Source organism: Armigeres subalbatus, chromosome 1 (genome assembly GCF_024139115.2).
Source record: "Armigeres subalbatus isolate Guangzhou_Male chromosome 1, GZ_Asu_2, whole genome shotgun sequence".
Classification (NCBI taxonomy): Eukaryota; Metazoa; Arthropoda; class Insecta; order Diptera; family Culicidae; genus Armigeres; species Armigeres subalbatus.
The window spans coordinates 296,142,916-296,165,951 of record NC_085139.1 but is presented as its reverse complement, the minus strand read 5'-3'; the positions used below and the strand labels follow the sequence as shown (position 1 = coordinate 296,165,951).

The 23,036-nt window shown below is 41.4% G+C and overlaps 1 protein-coding gene across 2 annotated transcripts in view; it reads left to right on the top strand.

Moving 5' to 3' along the window:
* Positions 1 to 8,579: 8,579 nt before the first annotated feature.
* LOC134207766 (cytosolic purine 5'-nucleotidase) overlaps positions 8,580 to 23,036 on the top strand; it is a 158,524-nt gene continuing 144,067 nt past the window's right edge. Inside the window, exons 1-2 of one of the 2 annotated variants that reach the window (XM_062683641.1) lie at positions 8,580 to 8,890; positions 8,960 to 9,037. The gene's annotated coding sequence lies outside the window, so the exon portion shown is untranslated. Of the gene's footprint in view, positions 9,038 to 23,036 lie in introns of both variants that reach the window. The other variant, XM_062683640.1, reaches the window with a different exon arrangement.

Genomic DNA, 23,036 nt, shown 5'->3' with positions numbered 1-23,036 from the left:
CTCAGAGTCTCCTTTCAAGAGGCTCAGGAAGTCTCCTTTCAAGAGGCTCAGGAAGCCTCCTTTCAAGAGGCTCAGAGCCTCCTTTCAAGAGGCTCAGAAGCCTCCTTTCAAGAGGCTCAGAAGCCTCCTTTCAAGAGGCTCAGAGCCTCCTTTCAAGAGGCTCAGGCTCCTTCCAAGAGGCTCGGCAGCCTCCTTTCAAGAGGCTCAGGAAGCCTCCTTTCAAGAGGCTCAGGCCTCCTTTCAAGAGGCTCAGAAGCCTCCTTTCAAGAGGCTCAGAAGCCTCCTTTCAAGAGCTGGAAGCCTCCTTTCAAGAGCTCAGAAGCCTCTTTTCAAGAGGCTCAGAAACCTCCTTCCAAGAGGCCTCCTTTCTAGAGGCTTGGAAGCCTCCTTTCAAGAGGCTCAGGAAGCCTCCTTTCAAGAGGCTCAGAAGCCTCCTTTCAAGAGGCTCAGAGCCTCCTTTCAAGAGGCTCAGAGCCTCCTTTCAAGAGGCTCAAGTCTCCTTTCAAGAGGCTCGGAAGCCTCCTTTCAAGAGGCTCGGAAGCCTCCTTTCAAGAGGCTCGGAAGGCTCCTTTCAAGAGGCTCGGAAGCCTCCTTCCAAGAGGCTCGGCAGCCTCCTTTCAAGAGGCTCGGCAGCCTCCTTTCAAGAGGCTCGGCAGCCTCCTTTCAAGAGGCTTGGAAGGCTCCTTCCAAGAGGCTCGGCAGCCTCCTTTCAAGAGGCTCGGAAGCCTCCTTTCAAGAGGCTCGGAAGGCTCCTTTCAAGAGGCTCGGAAGGCTCCTTTCAAGAGGCTCGGAAGCCTCCTTTCAAGAGGCTCGGAAGCCTCCTTTCAAGAGGCTCGGAAGCCTCCTTTCAAGAGGCTCGGAAGCCTCCTTTCAAGAGGCTCGGCAGCCTCCTTTCAAGAGGCTCGCAAGCCTCCTTTCAAGAGGCTCGGAAGCCTCCTTTCAAGAGGCTCGGAAGCCTCCTTTCAAGAGGCTCGGAAGCCTCCTTTCAAGAGGCTCGGAAGCCTCCTTTCAAGAGGCTCGGAAGCCTCCTTTCAAGAGGTCTGGAAGGCTCTCCTTCCAGAGGCTCAGCAGCTTCCTTTCAAGAGCTCGGCAGCCTCCTTTCAAGAGGCCTGGAAGGCTCCTTCCAAGAGGCTCGGCAGCCTCCTTTCAAGAGGCTCAGGAAGCCTCCTTTCAAGAGGTCAAGAAACCTCCATTCAAGAGGCTTCAAAGCCTCCTTTCAAGAGGCTCAGGCCTCCTTTCAAGAGGCTCAGCAGCCTCCTTTCAAGAGGCTCGCAAGCCTCCTTTCAAGAGGCTCAGAAGCCTCCTTTCAAGAGGCTCAAGTCTCCTTTCAAGAGGCCTGGAAGCCTCCTTTCAAGAGGCTCGGAAGCCTCCTTTCAAGAGGCTCAGGCTCCTTTCTAGAGGCTCGGGGGGCGCCCTTCCAAGAGGCTCGGCAGCCTCCTTTCAAGAGGCTCGGCAGCCTCCTTTCAAGAGGCTTGGAAGGCTCCTTCCAAGAGGCTCGGCAGCCTCCTTTCAAGAGGCTCGGGCCTCCTTTCAAGAGGCTCAGGCCTCCTTTCAAGGCTCAGAAGCCTCCTTTCAAGAGGCTTGGAAGCCTCCTTTCAAGAGGCTCGGAAGCCTCCTTTCAAGAGGCTCGGCAGCCTCCTTTCAAGAGGCTCGCAAGCCTCCTTTCAAGAGGCTCGGAAGCCTCCTTTCAAGAGGCTCGGAAGTCTCCTTTCAAGAGGCTCGGAAGCCTCCTTTCAAGAGGCTCGGAAGCCTCCTTTCAAGAGGCTCGGAAGCCTCCTTTCAAGAGGTTCGGAAGGCTCCTTCCAAGAGGCTCGGCAGCCTCCTTTCAAGAGGCTCGGCAGCCTCCTTTCAAGAGGCTCGGAAGGCTTCTTCCAAGAGGCTCGGCAGCCTCCTTTCAAGAGGCTCGGAAGCCTCCTTTCAAGAGGCTCGGAAGGCTCCTTTCAAGAGGCTCGGAAGCCTCCTTTCAAGAGGCTCGGAAGCCTCCTTGTTGGAAATAACATGCAATCAAAGTAGTCACGGGTAGCCGAGATGATCAAGTAGGCCCTTGTTTATGTCCTGTCAACCGGAGCGGCTACAAAAGCCGTGACATCCAGAGCAAGAGTTCATTCAAGATTGGATCGCCAATGAGAAACAACCAACTGAGAAGCAAAAATCAACCAACTGAGAAGCTAAGAAACAGAAAAAGCAACTAATCAAATTGTTATTATTTTTAAAACCGTAAATAAAAGAAATACTATTTATCAAGCTTTTACCCTGCTGTTTTAATCAAACTTTTACCAAAATTTCCATTACTCCCCTTTATCATCGCCTACTTTATTTGATTCCAAAAGCGGAATATAGAAGCACAGATACGGCCGATAACGTCGCAACATCCCTGGTTGCAGTCGCTGACATTTGGTTCTTCTCTCCGGCAGGTACGGCCGATAACGTCACAACATCCCTGGTTGCAGTCGCTGACACTCCTTTCAAGAGGTTCGGAAACCTCCTCACAAGAGGCTCGGAATCCTCCTTTCTAGAGGCTAAATTGACTGTAAGGACGTGACCAGCAGCGTTATTGGTCATGAATTGGAAACTCCGAAGAAAGTGTACAATAAGAATAACTTTTTTGTATCCCAAGAATATTATTTAATTGGTGAGCTGTGCATATTTGTTGTTTCTCGGCCAATCATGATAAGCAACTAAGATGTGTACAGTTAATCAAGCTAAGCTCTTCTTTGACTATTTCCACAATATGTAAGGAACATTGAAGATTTGTGGCATTTCTAGATCTTCGCATGAAATTTTCAAAAAAAACCAGAACGGGTTGAAATATCATTAAAATTGCTGAAAGTTCTTTACTTATGATTGCTTTTAGCTCATACTGACCATAACAGCTGTTCTCATATGCCAAGGACACACAGACAATAGCTCAGTTCGTCGAGCTGATTGTATATAAGACTGTGCTGCCACTAACCGCAAGTCGAGCACATCTGTATATGGTAAAACAGTTATTTGACTTTCAAAAAGTGAAATCCGAATTGCGTACGTAAAACCAATTTAATCAAAATTCCGCGGAAAAAAAATTAAAATTTCGTTTCGTTTCGAAAAATTTCGAATCAAATGAACCTTGATTTCGTTTCGTTTCGAAGTTTCGAAAGTAAATTCATATTTCGTTTCGATTCGATCCGAATCAACATAGACATTTTAAATTTCGTTTCGTTTCGTTTCGTTAGGAAAAAGTGTGTTATCGCATACCCTTACTGTGCGGTATATAAGAGTCTTCTCCATTCGGCTCGGTCCATGGCTACATGTCGCCAACCACGCAGTCTACGGAGGGTCCGCAAGTCATATTCCACCTGATCGATCCACCTTGCCCGCTGCGCACCTCGCCTTCTTGTGCCCGTCGGATCGTTGTCGAGAACCATTTTCACCGGGTTACTGTCCGACATTCTGGCTACGTGCCCGGCCCACCGCAGTCGTCCGATATTCACAGTGTGAACGATGGATGGATGGTTCTTCAACTCGTGGTTCATTCGCTTCCTCCACGTACCGTCCGCCATTTGCACCCCACCATAGATGGTACGCAGCACTTTCCTTTCGAAAACTCCAAGTGCGCGTTGGTCCTCCACGAGCATCGTCCAGGTCTCGTGTCCGTAGAGGACTACCGGTCTAATGAGCGTTTTGTAGATTGTCAGTTTGGTACGGCGGTGAACTCTATTCGATCGGAGCGTCTTGCGGAGTCCAAAGTACGTACGATTTCCAGCCACTATGCGTCTCCGAATTTCTCTGCTGGTGTCATTTTCGGCAGTCACCAGTGAGCCCAAGTACACAAATTCTTCTACCACCTCGATTTCGTCACCACCGATGCAAACTCGTTGTCTTCTCTTGAACCTCTTCCTATCATGTACTTCGTCTTCGACGTGTTGATGACTAGTCCGATCCGCTTAGCTTCCCTCTTCAGTCTTATGTAGGCTTCCTCCATCTTCTCAAAGTTACGTGCCATAATATCTATTTCGTCGGCGAAGCCAAATAGCTGGACGGACTTATTGAAAATTGTACCACTCGTGTTAATCCCTGCTCTTCGTATTACCCCTTCCAAAGAGATGTTGAATAGCAGACACGAAAGACCATCACCTTGCCGTAACCCTCTGCGGGTTTCGAAGGGGCTCGAGAATGCCCCTGAAACTCGAACTACGCACATCACCCGATCCATCGTCGCTTTGATCAACCGTGTCAGTTTATCCGGAAAACCGTGTTCGTGCATTAGCTGCCATAGCTGGTCCCGATCGATTGTATCATATGCGGCTTTGAAGTCGATGAATAGATGATGTGTGGGCACGTTGTATTCGCGGCATTTCTGCAGTACTTGGCGAATGGCGAACACCTGGTCCGTGGTGGAGCGTTCGCCCATAAAACCCGCCTGGTACTGCCCCACGAACTCCCTTGCAGTTGGTGCTAGTCGACGGCATAAAATTTGGAAGAGTACCTTGTAGGCGGCGTTCAGCAATGTGATTGCGCGGTAGTTGCTACAATCCAGCTTATCGCCTTTTTGTAGATGGGACACACGACACCTTCCATCTACTCCTGCGGCAAAACTTCCTCCTCCCAAATCTTGGTAATAACCCAGTGCAGCGCTCTAGTCAGTGCCTCACCACCGTGTTTAAATAGCTCTCCTGGTAGTTGGTCAACCCCAGGGGCTTTGTTGTTCTTCAGCCAGCCAATCTCCTCTTGGATTTCTTGGAGATCCGGAGCCGGTAAAATTATGTCCTGCACACGTTCTCCCAGGTCTATCACCATACCGCCATCTTCGTCTGCCACATCGCCATTCAGGTGCTCTTCGTAGTGCTGCCGCCACCTTTGGATCACCTCACGCTCGTTCGTAAAAAGGTTCCCGTTTATGTCCTTACACATATCAGGCTGTGGCACGTGGCCCTTACGTGAACGGTTCAACTTCTCATAGAACTTTCGTGCGTTATTAGCGCGGTACAGTTCCTCCGTCTCTTCACGGTCTCGATCTTCCTGCTGGCGCTTTTTCCTCCGGAAAATCGAGTTTTGTCTGTTCCGCGCCCGTTTGTATCGTGCCTCGTTCGCCCTCGTGCGGTGTTGCAGCAATCTCGCCCATGCTGCATTCTTCTCCTCAACTAACTGCTCACATTCGCCGTCATACCAGTCGTTTCTCTGATCCGGAGCCACCGTGCCTAGTGCAGCGGTTGCGGTGCTTCCAATGGCGGATCGAATATCTCTCCAGCCATCTTCAAGAGATGCTGCGCCTAGCTGCTCTTCCGTTGGGAGTGCCACTTCCAGCTGCTGCGCGTAGTCTTGGGCTAGTCTACCGTCTTGTAGCCGCCCAATGCTTAGTCGTGGCGGACGACTCCGACGCGTGTTGATCATCGTCGAGAGTTTTGAGCGCATACATACTGCAACTAGGTAGTGGTCGGATTCAATATTCGCACTGCGGTAAGTGCGTACGTTCGTGATGTCGGAGAAGAACTTGCAGTCGATTAGAACGTGGTCGATTTGGTTTTCCGTTACTTGATTTCCATGTGGCCTTGTGGATATTCTTGCGGGGGGAGAAAATGCTTCGGACTACCATTCCGCGGGAGGCTGCAAAGTTTATGCATCGTTGGCCGTTGTCGTTCGATACGGTATGCAGACTATCCGGTCCGATGACCGGTCTATACATTTCCTCCCTTCCTACCTGGGCGTTCATGTCACCGATGACGATTTTGACGTCCCGCAGTGGGCATCCATCGTATGTCTGCTCCAGCTGCGCATAGAACGCTTCTTTCTCGTCGTCGGATCTCCCTTCGCGTGGGCAGTGCACGTTGATGATGCTATAGTTGAAGAAACGGCCTTTTATCCTCAGCTTGCACATCCTTGCGTTGATTGGCTGCCACCCAATCACGCGTTGGCGCATCTTTCCCAGCACTATGAAGGCGGTTCCCAGCTCGTTGGTAGTGCCACAGCTTTGGTAGAAGGTAGCCGCTCGATGCCCGCTTTTCCACACTTTCTGTCCTGTCCAGCAGATTTCCTGCAGCGCTACGACATCAAAGTTGCGGGGATGTAATTCATTGTAGAGGATCCTGTCGCGACCTGCGAAGCCTAGCGATTTGCAGTTCCATGTTGCCAGCTTCCAATCGTGATCCTTTATTCGTCGCCTAGGTCGTTGCCGATTGTATCGAGTCGTATTATCTTCTATGTTGTTCGTAATAGTTGTTTTTAAAGGCGGCTTATTGGGCCTGCGCAAACCTCCTGTCTCGTCGGAGGGCCGTCGTGTCAGGGCTGTTTAGCGTCCCACCTAACACCAGGACTTGGGCTTGTGCGCTTTGAGCGGCACACGGTCGCTTTGGCGGCCTACTTGCGGATTCATGCAGCTTTTTATAGAGGTTTAACAGGGCCCACTGTCAAACCCCACCACATCCTAGGCAGGCGCCACAACTCGCAGATGGCCTGGGGAGGGATCGTCAAGCCCTTGGACATAGTCCCTGCTGCCCGCAATAAATATTTCGTCCAAATACGTCGGGTGCTGACTTAACTCCAGGGGGCAGTCGATTGTACTGAAACAAGCCACGATGAGTGTTGACCGCAGGGACGGGAACGGTTGGCATTTCTTTTTATCATTCAATCTGCCACGAAGTAAAAGAAAAACAAAAACACGGCAGCCGTAGCAGCAGCCACGACCAAGCAGACGACAGTCAGCACATGATTTTACTATTTTCTCTCCCCACAATTAATGTTTCTGTACGCTCATTTCACGACGTAATGACCGTTTTTGGTGGTAAATGATTATTTCTTTACTCCTTGCTCATTTTAGAGACTAGAACTAATGAATTAGTACCAATGACTAGCATTCTTTCTAGGTTTTGCGCCACAGGCAATTAAACTCGATTCTGTTCTGTTTGCGCTGCGCACGAACCAAAACAAGAAATCTGCTGACTGCACCGACGGCTCGACTCTCACGCAGCAGCAGGTAGGCACATACAAACAGTTTGCCTCATCGGTAAAAAATGTCTCAATGAGGCGTACATTTTTTTTGGAAAACTGTTTCGGTTTGTGCGGTGCGTGAAATTTGACCGGATAAAATGTAAACATTCGCATAATCACAGTGTTTTACTGTACATTTCCCAACACTGGTTGACCGTAAGCAGCTTTCGTGAATCCTCCTCGTTCTCGACCTGCAAGTATGCGTCAGCCAAGTCAAGGTGTGTAAAGCAGCACGCCCCAGCCACAAAGAGGTAATCGGGATGAGGCAGTGGATGACGATCACATTCCAATGCATTGTTCAATCCCGTTGAATAGTCACCACACAAACGAACCGATATGTTGTCTGCCTTGCGTACTATGACTATCGGAGCTGCCCAGTCCGAAAACCGAACCGGAGAATTACTCCGTTGTTCTGGAGCCTTCGTCTGGAGTTCTCGTCTACCTTGAGAAGTGCAGCGTACGCCACTGGTAGGTAGGACGTGCATCGAGGTTCAGGTACAGCTTCACTTGCGCTTTGGTGCATCTACCCAATGTAGTTAGAAATACCTCTTAAGCTGACTAAAGTATTGTTCCGGACGATGATGAACAGTGTTGACGAAACTGCTAATAGGCACAGACCATAGATCGAACAGATCCATGGTTTGGTTGCCATCCGAGATAAAAATGCGACTGGCTTTGGTAACGTCCCTGATGGTGATTTCTGTTTGGAACTCGTCAAGAAGATTGAGGTTGCCACCTGAAAATCACCGGCGGCAGCGGCGTGGCTAGGCGCGCACAGGTCTAATATAAACCCGTCGAAAACGAACATAACGAACAAAATGAAAAAAATCCATCCAGCCGTTTTCGAGTTATGCGGCTACGATAGTAACACATAGATAGAAAAAAGAAGATCGAAGAATAGATTGAGCCAGTTAAGCTCCAAACGCAATACAACGGAACGGCGTCGGAAACGGAAAATTTGACAGTTAGCCCATAGATTTTCTGTCAAATTTGCCGTTTCCGTCACCGTTCCGTTGTATTGCGTTTGGGCTTTATTCTCACTTCCAATTCTCGAGAAATTTCCGTTTTATTTTCCACGTGAATAAATTTATAATATGTGAGCCTATGTCGCATATTCAAATCTACCGTGCGATCGCCCCTCGGTCAACGTTTTCGACTCTCACGCAGCCGGCCACCATCTACTCGAAAGCATTTTCTTTTCACTCACTCGCCACCCAACCCACCCCACTTGCTCAATGTGTTGGTTGGGTGTTGGATGACTCTCTCCAAACCGCCATGCGAGGCGCACGCTAGAAATAATTAACACAAACGAAAATGCGTTGGTAAAATGATTCTAGATCAATTATGATCCTTTAAATAGCAATATTTGCCGGAATTTAGGTATTCGAAATAAAAATTATTTGCTTGACATCGCAACAACAGTCATACAAGCTGTTATTCAGACTGAGTTCGGATCGACCGCCCTAGTGAATGCTTCAACCGGCACCATACAACCCACGACTGCGTCGCCGAGAGCGAAGAGTGTGAAAACTCGATAAAGCTCTCCGTTTTTCATGGAACACACTCACACCACTGCACCGCTCGTTTATCGTATTTTGATTTTGACAGAATCACATCGCAACAAAAACAACAAAGGCCGCAAACGCAAGTTGAAAGTCAGAACATTTTAATTTTCATTCCGCATCGTTCGTTCGTCGTCCAGTTTATCGCGTTCCGTGATCCGGAAAAGTGTCACCAAATTAGTGAAAATTGTGATTGATCCAGTCCAGTGGTAAAACCGTATCAATTAGGGTTGATGGAAAAGTGCAATTACGTCGGATAAAATCTCGGCTCGCCCCCTTTTGTGCGTAGAATAGTGCGGTGAAAATTGTTTGTGTGCCTCCCTCGCCCGCCGTTCCAGGAGGACACGATTATCGGTCACCTTGGGGTATCCCTTCCGTCGAAACGATTCGCGTTTGTCCGGGAACCCTCTTCCATCGTTCATCTTCATTCGCAGGTCACCACCATCTAGCGGGCCAGATTCTGACCCGGTCAACGTTAGTTCCTGTTTTGGAAAATCACCTCCATCGATCCGGTAAGTGTGTTGAGATTTTTCTCAGCATAGGAAAAATTTCGTCCAAGCATTCAAAACAAAACAATAATCAAGCAAACGGGAGAGAAGGGTGCGGAATGTGGTCGTGACCGTCTGAATCATTTTTGTGTCACGGTCACAGAATTTTCATCAGCCTCCTACGATGCAGACCACGCTGACGTGAACTTGGATTAGAAATTTGAAATCGTTCACAGGGCTGGTAGCGGACGCATTGTTATGGCTCTGGTTGCCTTTTCTAGTTTGAAAAAGTTTTTATACATGAATTTTTTTTTTATTTAATGGTTTATAAGGTTTGTTTTATTTTAATTCGAAGAATTTCTTTCAAAATTTGGAGAAGTTTTTTTTAAATTTTTAGAATTTCTATCAAAATTCGAAGAATTCCTTTCGAAATTAGGTAAATTTATTTGAAATTTTGGAATTTTAATTCGAAATTCTCTAAATTTGCCATACAACAATTCTCTGGATTCATGTATACGTTCTTTCAAAGTATAGTGTGTAGAGAGTTTGGCTTATCCCTCAAACTGCCGGGATGAAACTTAACAACTTCAAACAGCTCGTTCTTGGTCAATTTTCAACTAAAGTGCAAGCGGTTTCAACTGTGATCAAGGGGACTGGTAGTTCCAGAAAGGAGATGGGTAAAATGCTCAGGATGAACCTCGCTCTTTTAGAGGGGGAGTTTTGAAGTGTGATAAAAGTCATAATTTGAGCAAATGCTCAGTATTTTGAAAATGTTAACGTCATAACAGGTATTTTAGTATAAGTAATTAATGGTCAATGTGAATGATTGACAACTCAAATCAAATAGACATAAATTGGCCTCTGGATGACCACCGGAATAGGAAAATCGTCCGCATCCTTGGACATCGATCGCTGATTAACCTTCGTTCCACACTTCCGGGCTGTTAAGGTGGCCTGTAAGTTCCGGATCACTCTGATGAAAACCCTGGCAAAAAAACATCGGACCAACAACAGACACACTAGGTTAAGGGTAGGCCAGGCGATTATAGATAGTCGCCTACTCTATGGCCTGGAGCTAACCAGCTCCACGCGGAACGATTTGATGACCGTCCTCTCCCCGGTTTTCAACAGTTATACTCGGCTGGCCTCTGGACTCCTTCCCTCCACGCCAGCAGAAGCTGCTTGCATTGACACTAATGCCTCCTGCCAGGTTCAACCACACCATAGCCACCCGGTATAAAAGTGGGGAAAACACCGACGAATTGAGAAGATCTTTCCTAGAACTGTTAGGAACACAATTCCAGAACCATGAAATCCGATACACCGATGGTTCAGTCTCCAGCCGCGGTGTCGGTTTTGGAGTTTCCGGACCCGGTTTAAATATATCGGACATTCTAGCTAGTCAATGCAACATCTTCTCGGCTGAAGCTGCTGCCATCTTCGTCGCCGCCACAGTTCTGGGCAACAAACCGATTGCAATCTTCACAGATTCAGCCAGCGTCGTCGAAAGAAATTCTTTTGAAAGAAATCGAATTTTTTTTTAAATTCGAATTTTTGAATTTCGAAAAAAAATCTTTGAATCTCGAAAGAAATTTTTCGAAAAAAAAGTGGAAAAGAATTTCTTCGAATTTCGAAAAAAATGTTCGAATTTCGAAATTATTCGAATTTCGTAAGAAATTGTTCGAATTTCGAAAGGAATTGTTCGAATTTCAAAAGAAATTGTTCGAATTTCGAAAGAAATTGTTCGAATTTTGTAAGAAATTGTTCGAATTTCGAAAGAAATTCTTCGAATTTTGAAAGAAATTCTTCAAATTTCGAAAGAAATTCTTCGAGTTTCAAAAGAAATTCTTTGAATTTCAAAAAAAGAAATTCTTTGAATTTCAAAATTCTTCGAATTTCGAAAGAAATTTTTCGAAAATTCTTTCGAAAGAAATTCTTCGAATTTCGAATTCTTAATATTTAGAAAAAAAAATTCTTCGAATTTAGAAAGATATTTGAAATTTCCAAATTCGGAGAATTTGTTCATAAATTCGGAAAATTTCTTTCGTAATTCGAAGAATTTCATTTGAAAATAGAAGAGTTCTATTCGAAATTCGAAGCAATTTGATGAATTTCTTTCGAATTTCGAAGAATTTTGATTCGAAATTTGAAGAATTACTTTCGAAAGTCGAAAATATGCTTTTCGAAATCTAAAGTTTTTTTTTCAAAATTCTGAGATTTTTGTTTTTTGAAATTTGTAGATTTTCTTTCGAAATTCGAAGAAAATCTTTCGGAATTCGAAGAATACCTCTCAAAATTCGAAAAATTCAAAAATTGGTTTTCGAAGAATTTCTTCTAAAATTCGAATAATTTCTTTTCGATTTTTTTTTTCGAATTTCTTTCGAAATCCGAAGAATTTCTTTTCCTCCCCTCGAAAATGTGATCTTGATGCGATGCGTGGGCTTACGCCATTAGATGAGAGCACTGAGATGGAGATCCGATATTCGTCGGCGGCGGCGTTTGTCAGAAATTTGGTCGGCGGCGGCGGCGTGAACCGTATTGGTATTGTCCATAAGAAATTCTTGGAAAATTGCATTGGCTGAAAGCAACATATGGCCGAAGTCGTTCGCCCTAACAGGTCGTTTGGTCGAAATGGTCGTTTGACAGAATGGGCTATTACGCCGAAAATATTGTTTGGCCCAACAGGTCATACTGCCAAATGTCAATAACTGAACGGAAATAAATATCCATCCGTTTGGCCTAATGACCGAAATTTCGTAACCTCTCTACTTTTTAAGTTGATACTGGCCTTTAAAGCAAATCCCGTTAAGCTGAATTAACTGTAATCAGGTCGAAAATGGCTTGACCAAAAGCGACATACAGCTGAAAAAAATCATTTAAACGAGTAGATCATTTGACCGAAAAGGCCGTTTGATAGGAATGGTCATTTGGCCCGGAAATGTCCTTTCTGCAAAACAACCCTCACGTCCAAACGGCATTTTCTGTCAAATGACCTAATTTTCTGTCAAATTGACCTAAATTTCTGTCAAATGACCTAAATTTTGGCAAAATTATACGACACTTTTCAAAGGAGGTTGCAGTAAGGACATTTTTGGGCCAAATGGCTCTTTCTGCCAATTGACAACCCAAAAGACCCTACATCGCATAAGAATGCACGTTTAAAATCGTTTACCGGTCCAAATTTCATCAAAATCGCATTGTGGTGCAAAGATCATCAGTTTTGACCCTTCCTTCGGAAGTGTCTATAATTTCACTTTGTATGCGTTACGCAGGCGTGTTATGCATTAATCTATCAATAAATCTCTTGAATTATGAAATAAAATGTATGCCAATTGAAACAAATTCACTTTAATATTGAAAAAATAATTGCAACAAGTGATATGATACGAAAATATGCTTATTTTTCGGATTTGTTTTAAAGAAACAATTGATTTTAATTGAGGAACAGATAAAAGCATGTACCACAAAACTTTCTCAGAAAAGCAAAAAACGTAAAAATTTGAAGGGATTTCAAAAATTTCTTTAGTGGAAGATATATAACAAATGTGAGCATGTTTTGAGATACTAATAGACCACTTATATGCATGTATGTGTGCGTATGTGTGCAAATTCTAAAATTAACTACCATATAAATCTCGCTCATTTTTAAGGTATTAAACATCATTAGTTTTACAAAATTAGTTAGCCATAAGGCAAAATATATGTTATTATTGAACGCTATTGAGTTTCGTTCAGATCAATGACTGCTTAAGTTAGTTCTGGATTAATTAATATCAAGGTCTCTGGAAATTACGAGTATACACGCTGCCAGCGTTACGATAGTTTCTAACCAACCATGTTACCACATGTTACAATAGCTATTCAATCCGACGAGTGCCTGATAGATAGGCAACCTGACGTACAGTGCGGAATCATTCGTTTTGTTGTCACTCATCCCATGGAATCCGCCTTTTGGTAGGCAATTAATTTGTCATTTACACTTTCAATCGCCGTGGGAGGTTGAGTAGTTTTATCTCGTTTTAAATACTGGAGTCTGAAAATATTTCCTTTTAATTAAGGAAGGGTCAAAATCTCACTGTAGGTGGATTAATCTGGTTTTTTTTTTATAAATTTTCCTGCACAGTAGGCTATTTTACGAGTTTATTCAAGTTTCATTTGTTGACATCGCATATTCCTGCAAACAAACTCAAATGAAATTTAGTACATGCCCGGTTTTTTTTCGCTGTACGTCCAGTTTTTACCTGATAACAGCTTCTTTAAACGTTTAGTTTTGCTAAATGGTACTTGGCTGGATATCTTTTGGTCTAAAAGCCAGTATCGACTTAAAAGAAGAAAGACTACGGAATTTTGTTTAATGGTCAATTGACAAAAAGGCCATTTAGCTAAAGGAGTGGCCATTTTTGACAATATTACCCGTTCATTCTTTTACATTTGGCCGTAGACCCGTTGGACCAAATGACATTTTTGGCCAAATGGCCCATTTTGTCAAAAATCCTTTTCGGCTATACGGCATTTTCGACCAACGATCGTTTCGGCCAAACGACCTATTAGGACAAACGGCTTTTTCGGTCAAATTACCAGTTTGCCCGCTTGTCGCCTTCGGTCAATGGAATTTCCCAAGAATTTCTTATCGAAAATTTACTGCAGAAATAAAAAAAAAGCCTTAAAAATTCCGAGCAATTTTCCATTGTTTTAAGTTGACTAGGCCAAACTAGTAGTCTAGAGATGAACTTATCCCTGCAAAAAATCACTCTAATAAAGGATAAAAGACTAGCCGTCTCAAACATTCAAAGAATACTCCACAGAAACTCAATAGGATCTATCCGTGTATATTCCGAATATTTTCCTGTAGAAATTCGGAACAGCTTCCCGTGAAAACTCTAAAGAGATCTTCATGCAAATTCCAAACAATTTTCCTTGGTAAAACCAAGGAGCTCCTCTTGGTAGTTCCAAAGAAATATCGAAAATTGTAATTCCTGTGGAAAATCTGAAGGTAATCTATTTCTGTATAACTAAAATGAGATGGTCAGTGATCGTATCCGCATAACTCGAAAGCGGCTCGATGGATTCTCTTCATTCCTTCAACAGGTATGATGCTTATCGTTCCCGACGGGTTTATATGATATATCCTCATTCGGAAATCACGAATAAGGTTGAGTAAATTGTGAGAAACTAGAACAAAGATTCGTATGGGAATTCCGCCTGGGCATGGGCATGGGCATTTTCGCCTACTATGCAGGACAACGTCTGCCGGGTCGACTAGTTTCCAAATAAATATTCTGGAAAAACTTGAAGAATTTTCTGGGGAAGTTCATAAAATTCTAGAGGTAAAAAAATTCTCCCGTTAATGTTTTGAAAATATCCAAAATGATCAATTCAGACGAACGACACTTTCGACCGAATTTTCGTTTCGGACAAATGGCCCTTTCGATCAAACCACTATTTCGGCCAAAGGGCATATTCGGTTAACCGTTTTATCGGTCAAAGTTCAACCAAATGACATTCTCTGCCAAATAACCTTATGCTAGATACCTTAGCAAAGTCTGCAAACATAATGAGAGTGTTTTGCATTTTGATTTTGACATCAAATTGATTTATGATTTGTTTTCAAATGGTCGGGATTCAGCCAAACCGCACAAAGCGGATTTTTGACTGACTTGTGATATTGTGTTCGTGAAAGGACAACGGAAAACATATCAATTTATGCGTACATTTGCAGTAGGATATTCTCAGTTTTGGGATTGAGGGGTATTCGATACGACTTGTGATCAATTAAATCTTCGAAACAAAAGCTTGGACAGAAAAATTGATGATTTTTCTTCGGCGCTTGGTGGGATTTGGTTGAACCCCGACAAAATATGAATCATCATGATTGATTACATATGTTCATCTCATCTTGCTGTATGTTACTAAATTGAATGGTAGGACATCAAAATGTGTACTTATTTTGTCATCGGAAACCAATATCAAAATTAGTTTTGGATATTAAATTAAGTAAACATAATCTATGATTTCACAACCTTAAAACAAGTTTTCGATTTGTTCTCAAGCTTTGCTTCTACCAAATAGTATTTTGGGTTAAACTACATATTCGGCCTAACAACTTTCAGCCTTGTGGTCTTCGGCCAAATGGCTTTCTGCCGAACGACTCTTCTCCGTTCGAAAATTCAATTTCAATGATAATTTCTTTGGATTTCAACGAGAAATCCTTCGCAATTTTCACACGAAGATTCTAGCCTAGTTTGTTCGTAGAGCTTTCCGAAATTTTAACATGAAATTGTATGGAATTTTCATGAAACTCATTGGTATCTTCACGAACAATTGTCTGGAGTTTCAACTTGATGTTGTAGAGATCTATCAGTAAATTATACGGAACTTCTACTGAATCTTAGGAGTTCCTACAGAAAATTTTGCGGATTTCTTCAAATTTAATTCGGCGTGAAATTATAGATCAGCAGCGTGGAAAATATTAAACGGCGGCGCGCCGATGCAAAAATGTCGACGGCGGCGGCGTGTAAAAAACTGCCGGCGGCGGCGTACACCTCTAATTACGATGTTATCGAAATAAATTTATTGGCTATTTTCGGTGATAATTATACTACACAAAGCGAAAGGGAGTAGATGAAAGTAATGGAGATACAGTATACACCTCACCGATGTTGCTCAGCTCAATAACCCAAATTGGAGTAAATTCAATATTCTCTATTTTGGCTTGATTAAGGTCTGCTTTGGATAAATTAAACTCAGCTTTGGGTAAATTGTTTACATGGGGTTAAAGGCAAACTACCTAGTGCCAGAAAAGTCATTTTACTCAAATTTGGGTTATTGGCCCAAACCATGGTTTTGAGTGCAAACAACTCACTTTTGGGTAGTTTTGGTTTTCAGTGTGGTGATTACTGTACCAAGACAGGCAAAATAACAGCGATTTCAACCTGCTAAAGTGCTATTCGGCAAGCGTAAACAGTTCTATTGATTCGTGGCATATTTTCAGAGATTCATACAAGAGCGCGCTAAATCTCTTTACGCATAACTCTCGCAAGCTCATACTTCGCCCAAATTGAATCTTATTCGAACTGTATTTCATCAATTTTTCGCCAATTGGATTCTATAATTAGGAAATCTTCGATCACCGCGTGACTTTATCGAAATTAATTTATTGGCTATTTTCGGTGATAATTATACTACTCAAAGCGAAAGGGAGTAGATGAAAGTAATGTCTTGTTGCAGTGATCACCACGTCACTATCAAAGCCGTTCCTGGGTGGACATTAAGCCGAATAACAGCGATTTCAACAATGCTTGTTCTTTCATATGGCCCTCTGCTAATCTTCAGTTTCTATTCATTTCACACTTGCCGCTCGCTTGCGGTGTCAATCGAATCTGTATCTTCATTACTTTCATCTACTCCCTTTCGCTTTGAGTAGTATAATTATCACCGAAAATAGCCAATAAATTAATTTCCATAAAGTCACGCGGTGATCAAAGCTTTCCTAATTATTACGATGTTAGTTAGCATAAGACTTGTCTGACTTTTTATGAACGTAATTCCCTCTGATTCAGCGTCTTCTTGAACGACATGTTCCGTGTACGGCTAGCAAACTACTTCGAAAGGAATTATGCAACGGTATCATAAAAGGCCTGTAAAGTCCCGCCAGTAAACCTCAATAAAAAAGGGGGGACGATTACATTTTTGTACACGGCACAGTACACGTCACAAAGAGATGGCATCATAATGTGTTGTGTTATGTTACGTCAAGTGAAAAGAGTTGATGATATTAGCGTTTCATATTCATTTATTAGCCACTGTTCAACAGTGACAATGTAAAAGGTTTTTTAGTATTCAAATGGCAATACTTTTGACAGCATTTTTCAAATAAAATACGTTAAAAATTTGAAAAAAAAAACATGGCACCACTGATTATGTGGGTACTACCAGCCCTGCGGGTGGACTTGTGTACAAAATCAATTAGACGACACCTTTTACGTGCGAACGTCAATTTCCGCCGACTCACGTTTTCAGCTCGGTTTTTGTGTATTGCGGCACTTGTGCTGATAGAATGGTGCCAATGTCCCCATCAAGGCAACTATGCCAGAACGCGGAGGATCTATTTTTGGAAGTCCCACCGCGACCGAGGACAGCGATGTTGTTTGGGTTCCGATCCATGTCGGGCGCAAAAGATGAAAAATGACCCCACCCCCTCCTTCCCCCATAGAGCGAAACCAACACGAGTGGAGCACTTACGCACGAACGACTCTAAAGTCTATAGCCGATCCGGTGGTCGATTATCGCCACTTTTGGATTATCGCACGGTGCGGGTCGGTGTTGGGTTCTGATGGGTGGCCTGGTTCGAAGCTGATAAAGAGACTTGGCGAGGGTTAATGGATTCGTCTATAAGTGTGCCACTCTGCTGGCTGCATTCGTAGACGGGTATTCATAATTGGCCGTCACTTTCGCGTGTTATCTTATCTGACATGGAGATAGGATGGAGCACTGATTCACTTGTCTGATGGCCGCCCGTGCGAGTAGGTGATATGTGCTTAAGCGCCAGAAACTCGCTGCGTTGTAGAACGTGCCTTACCGAAATCGCACGCCTGCTATAAACGACATGAGTTGCACCCAGAATCTTGCAAGTCTCCCGGAAAGTTAATTTCAAATCTCTGTTCACCCATAAATGGCTGAGTGTGTCACTAATCAATGTTACACACCTTATTTGTCTTTCAACACACGTATTTTTACTTTTCCACTCTCAACAACGGAACAAACCTTTTTTATACAGAAAATGTTTTAAGCTCGTGTAGTGGAATGTCTTCATTGTCGTATGACAAATACTATCGTTATCTAACTCCATTTGATTCCACCACTTTGTATTCTTTACTGGTGATCTTTACTGAACTGTTCCGTTTTCCATTCCATCGCAAAACATAGAAATACAGCACCATTCTTGTCGCTTCTTTTTGCTAACATGCGTGCTCACTGCTGAAAAAACAAATCAAATTCCTTTTCATTGCTTTTTTTATGGGATGAACATGGGAGCTATGAGATGAAAACCGATCCGTTCCCCTAAATGTGTTTCGACCTCAACAGTAAGGCCCAGCCAGAGCCAGAAAAAGTCACATCAACTACACTCAAACAAATGAAATCCTGCACACAATCAAGTCGCCAGTTTTCTACAAATTCTACAAAAAAAAACCCCTGCGAATGAATAGGACTGCATGTGTATGAGCAGCTGCTAACGTTGACTCTCGAGTATCGGTATCAGCATTGTTGCGTGCAGCGTCGAAATTGAACTTCAGCGTGGCATCATTTCATATTGCGATAAATCGATTTCACATTTTGAATTCAGGTGTCTTAATAATATGCATCTGCTTAAATAGTCATCATTTATCGGTACAATTCAATCACAATTAAAAAAATGAATTTCAGCCCCAGTCAATATTAAATTTTTATCGTTTGAATACAGGGTTTGCAGAAATGGCTCTCAATAGATAACGAACAACGATAAAAGAGATGCAAAAACTGTTCCGAATCATAACAAGCCATGATAACAAATTTATCAAACTTGTACAGTCGCCTCTCCACATCTCGATATTGAAGGGACCATCGAGATAGGGAGAGATCGAGGAATGGAAGGAAAATTTGAATGGGTACTAGATCTAAAAAAAGCTTGTTGCTATGAAAAACGACAACAAAACAAATGTCGTTTGCTGTTGTTGATATGTTTGTTATTGTCCAAAGCTGGTCTAGTAGCCTAAAAATTCAAACATATCGACATAAGGAAAGTGAATCATGAACAAAATATGATCAGAACACATCGAGATAGAGAGATATCGAGATAGGGAGGTTATCGAGATATAGAAAGCCCAAATGTATGTAGATTGAAGGGACTGAGCAAACCATCGACATAGGGAGAGATATCGAGATATAGAACATCGAGATGTAGAGAGTCGACTGTATACAAGTGCGAAAAAACAGAAACGAATAGGCAGCCCCCACAGAAAATGGTGATTCTCGCTTTGTTTTCGCTCCTTTAGTGTTGGTTACTGCACAGCTGTGTAGAACAAGTTGAAATGCATCATCAGAGCCAGTGCTCCCCACATTTGGAGCTTTCTAAAAGAAATTTGTCATAAAGTATAGCCTCCCGAATCAGTTCTCTATCATGACAGCTTGCGAAAAAAGTTTCTCGCGGTATGCAACATATCGTATATGTAAACCATGTAAACAGAGATGATAAGTGAGAGACTTGTTTTTTCTCTTTAGCATTCAATCCCTATTTGAATATCTATTGGCTATTGAGCATCAAGCGGCAAATTTTGTTGTGGGGTTTTACAGCATGCTACGACATATTCTTGTCTGCATTGCCGATCGTCTGATCAAAACAATGTCGGCTCGATAATGATGCTGTCTAATGAGTGTCGATGCAAGTTATAGTAAAATGAAAATTTCATTCCTTGGTAAGGCCGTCTTGTACTTGACTCGACTCGAAGAACAATTGGTATTGCGACTCATGAATTGCATTCAGAGTTTTAGTCTACAGAATTTTGGGAAATTCCCAGAAGCGTATAATTCGTATAATTCTGACAAAATTTCCTGACATATTCATCGAGTTTTCTGGAAAGGCCTTCTAACGTTTAAAAATATACTTCAACATTTGCCAATTTCTCCAAGTTAGAAAGTATCAGATTTTCATTAGAAATTTCAAAATTCCATGGAAAAATCTACGAATCTCGATTAAAATGCTTTGAATTTCAGACAACAAAATCCTCAAATTTTTGCAAATCCTCTTGGAGTTTCGAAAAGAAAAAAAACTACTCCATCTATTATCAAATTTTCAAATTAAAAAAAAATCGGGACTAAAATCAACGACCCTTTTTCGAAAGAAAATTTCCATATTTCGAAAGAAATTTTTCGTATATCGAAATAAGCTTCTCGAATTTCGCAGAAAAGAATTCTTCGAATATAGCTATCTTCGTTAGAAATTGTTTCAATTTCGTCAGAAATTGTTTCAATTTCGCCAGAAATTGTTTCAATTTCGTCATTGTTCTAATTTCGTCAAAAAATTGTTCCAATTTCGTCAAAAAATTGTTCCAATTTTTAGCATTGCATTAGCATTAGCATTGAGCAATTCGCACAAATTCGTAGGTGGTACAAGCCAAGACTATTGTATGAGAGTAGCATCACTTCCATCCGTTACCACAGAGATTGATTTGGGACGAATCACTATCTCTTAGATGGAAGCAATGCACTCTCCAATAGTCGAGATCTGTCCTGGCCACGTCCTTGCGAATGCTGATGAAAGGAAAGGATGGTTAGTTGGACACCTACTTAAGAAAGATGCAGAGAACTCTACGACCTCTCATAGGTGCCACGGGAGGTTTTTGGAATCGTTAGTGTGGAAGGTTATAACAGTAGGAATCGTTTTGGTAGAACGTGAAACACAGAAAGAACTAGGATAGAAATACAAAGTAGGAAAGGGACGAGCCTGGAATTGAACCAACGACCTCCTGCTTATAAGGCAGAAGCGGTAGCCACTAGACCACCGAGCTCGTTAGAAATTGTTCCATTTTCGTCAAAAGTTGTTTAAATTAATTTCGTCAAAAATTGTTTCAATTTCGTCAAAAAAATTCGTTAGAAATTGTTGCAATTTCGTCAAAAATTGTTCCAATTTCGTCAGAAATTGTTCCGATTTCGTCAGAAATTGTTCCAATTTTGTCAAAAATTGTTCTAATTTCATCAGAAATTTTTTCCAATTTCAATTGTTTCAATTTCGTCAGAAGTTGTTCCAATTTTGTCAGAAATTGTTCCAATTTTGTCAGAAATTGTTCCAATTTTGTCAGAAATTGTTCCAATTTCGTTAGAAACTGTTTTAATTTCGTCAGAAATTGTTTCAATTTCGTCAGTGTTCCAATTTCGTCAAAAAATTGTTCCAATTTCGTCAAAAAAATTCGTTAGAAATTGTTGCAATTTCGTCAAAAATTGTTCCAGTTTCGTCAGAAATTGTTCCAATTTCGTCAAAAATTGTTCCAATTTCGTCAGAAATTGTTCCAATCTCGTCAGATATTGTTCCGATTTCGTCAGAAATTGTTCCAATTTTGTCAAAAATTCTTCTAATTTCATCAGAATTTTTTTTTCCAATTTCACCAATTTTCTCCAATTTCGTCACAATTTGCTCCAATTTCGTCAGAAATTGTTTCAATTTCGTCAGAAATTGTTTCAATTTCGTCAGAAATTGTTTCAATTTCGTCAGAAATTGTTCCAATTTTGTCAGAAATTGGTCCAATTTTGTCAGAAATTGTTCCAATTTTGTCAGAAATTGTTCCAATTTCGTCAAAAATTGTTTTAATTTCGTCAATTTCTCCAATTTGCTCCAATTTCGTTAGTTTGTCAAAAATGGTTCCAAGTCCATAATAAATTGTTCCAATTTCGTCAGAAATTGTTTTAATTTCGACAGAAATTGTTTCAATTTCGTCAGAAATTGTTCCGATTTTGTCAAAAATTGTTTTAATATCGTCAGAAATTGTTTCCATTTCGTCAGAAGTTCTTCCAACTTCGTCAGAAATTTTTCTACTTTCGTCTGAAATTGTTTCAGTTACGTCATAAATGGTTCCAATTTCAGAATACCACAGTAGATCTCGGCACAGTAGCGGTTAAGAAACACAGAGTGCCTAACAAATAAAGAAAGGAAAAAAATGGTTCTAACTTCGTTAGAAATTGTTGCAATTTCGTCAAAAATTGTTCCAATTTCGTCAGAAATTGTTCCAATTTCGTCAGAAATTGTTCCAATTTCGTCAGAAATTGTTCCAATTTCGTCAGAAATTGTTCCAATTTCGTCAGAAATTGTTCCAATTTCGTCAGAAATTGTTCCAATTTCGTCAGAAATTGTTCCAATTTCGTCAGAAATTGTTCCAATTTCGTCAGAAATTGTTCCAATTTCGTCAGAAATTGTTCCAATTTCGTCAGAAATTGTTCCAATTTCGTCAGAAATTGTTCCAATTTCGTCAAAAATTGTTCCAATTTCGTCAAAAATTGTTCTAATTTCATCAGAAATTTTTTCCAATTTCACCAATTTGCTCCAATTTCGTCAGAAATTTTTTCCAATTTCTCCAATTTGCTCCAATTTCGTCAGAAATTGTTTCAATTTCGTCAGAAATTGTTCCAATTTTGTCAGAAATTGTTCCAATTTTGTCAGAAATTGTTCCAATTTCGTTAGAAATTGTTTTAATTTCGTCAGAAATTGTTTCAATTTCAATTTCGTCATTGTTCCAATTTCGTCAAAAAAATGTTTCAATTTCGTCAAAAATTGTTCTAATTTCATCAGAAATTTTTTCCAATTTCACCAATTTGCTCCAATTTCGTCAGAAATTTTTTCCAATTTCTCCAATTTGCTCCAATTTCGTCAGAAATTGTTTCAATTTCGTCAGAAATTGTTCCAATTTTGTCAGAAATTGTTCCAATTTTGTCAGAAATTGTTCCAATTTCGTTAGAAATTGTTTTAATTTCGTCAGAAATTGTTTCAATTTCAATTTCGTCATTGTTCCAATTTCGTCAAAAAAATGTTTCAATTTCGTCAAAAAATTGTTGCAATTTCGTCAGAAATTGTTCCATTTTCGTCAAAAGTTGTTCAAATTAATTTTGTCAAAAATTGTTTCAATTTCGTCAAAAAAAATTCGTTAGAAATTGTTGCAATTTCGTCAAAAATTGTTCCAATTTCGTCAAAAATTGTTCCAATTTTGTCAAAAATTGTTCTAATTTCATCAGAATTTTTTTTCCAATTTCACCAATTTGCTCCAATTTCGTCAGAAATTTTTTCCAATTTCTCCAATTTGCTCCAATTTCGTCAGAAATTGTTTCAATTTCGTCAGAAATTGTTCCAATTTTGTCAGAAATTGTTCCAATTTTGTCAGAAATTGTTCCAATTTCGTTAGAAATGGTTTTAATTTCGTCAGAAATTGTTTCAATTTCAATTTCGTCATTGTTCCAATTTCGTCAAAAAATTGTTTCAATTTCGTCAAAAATTGTTGCAATT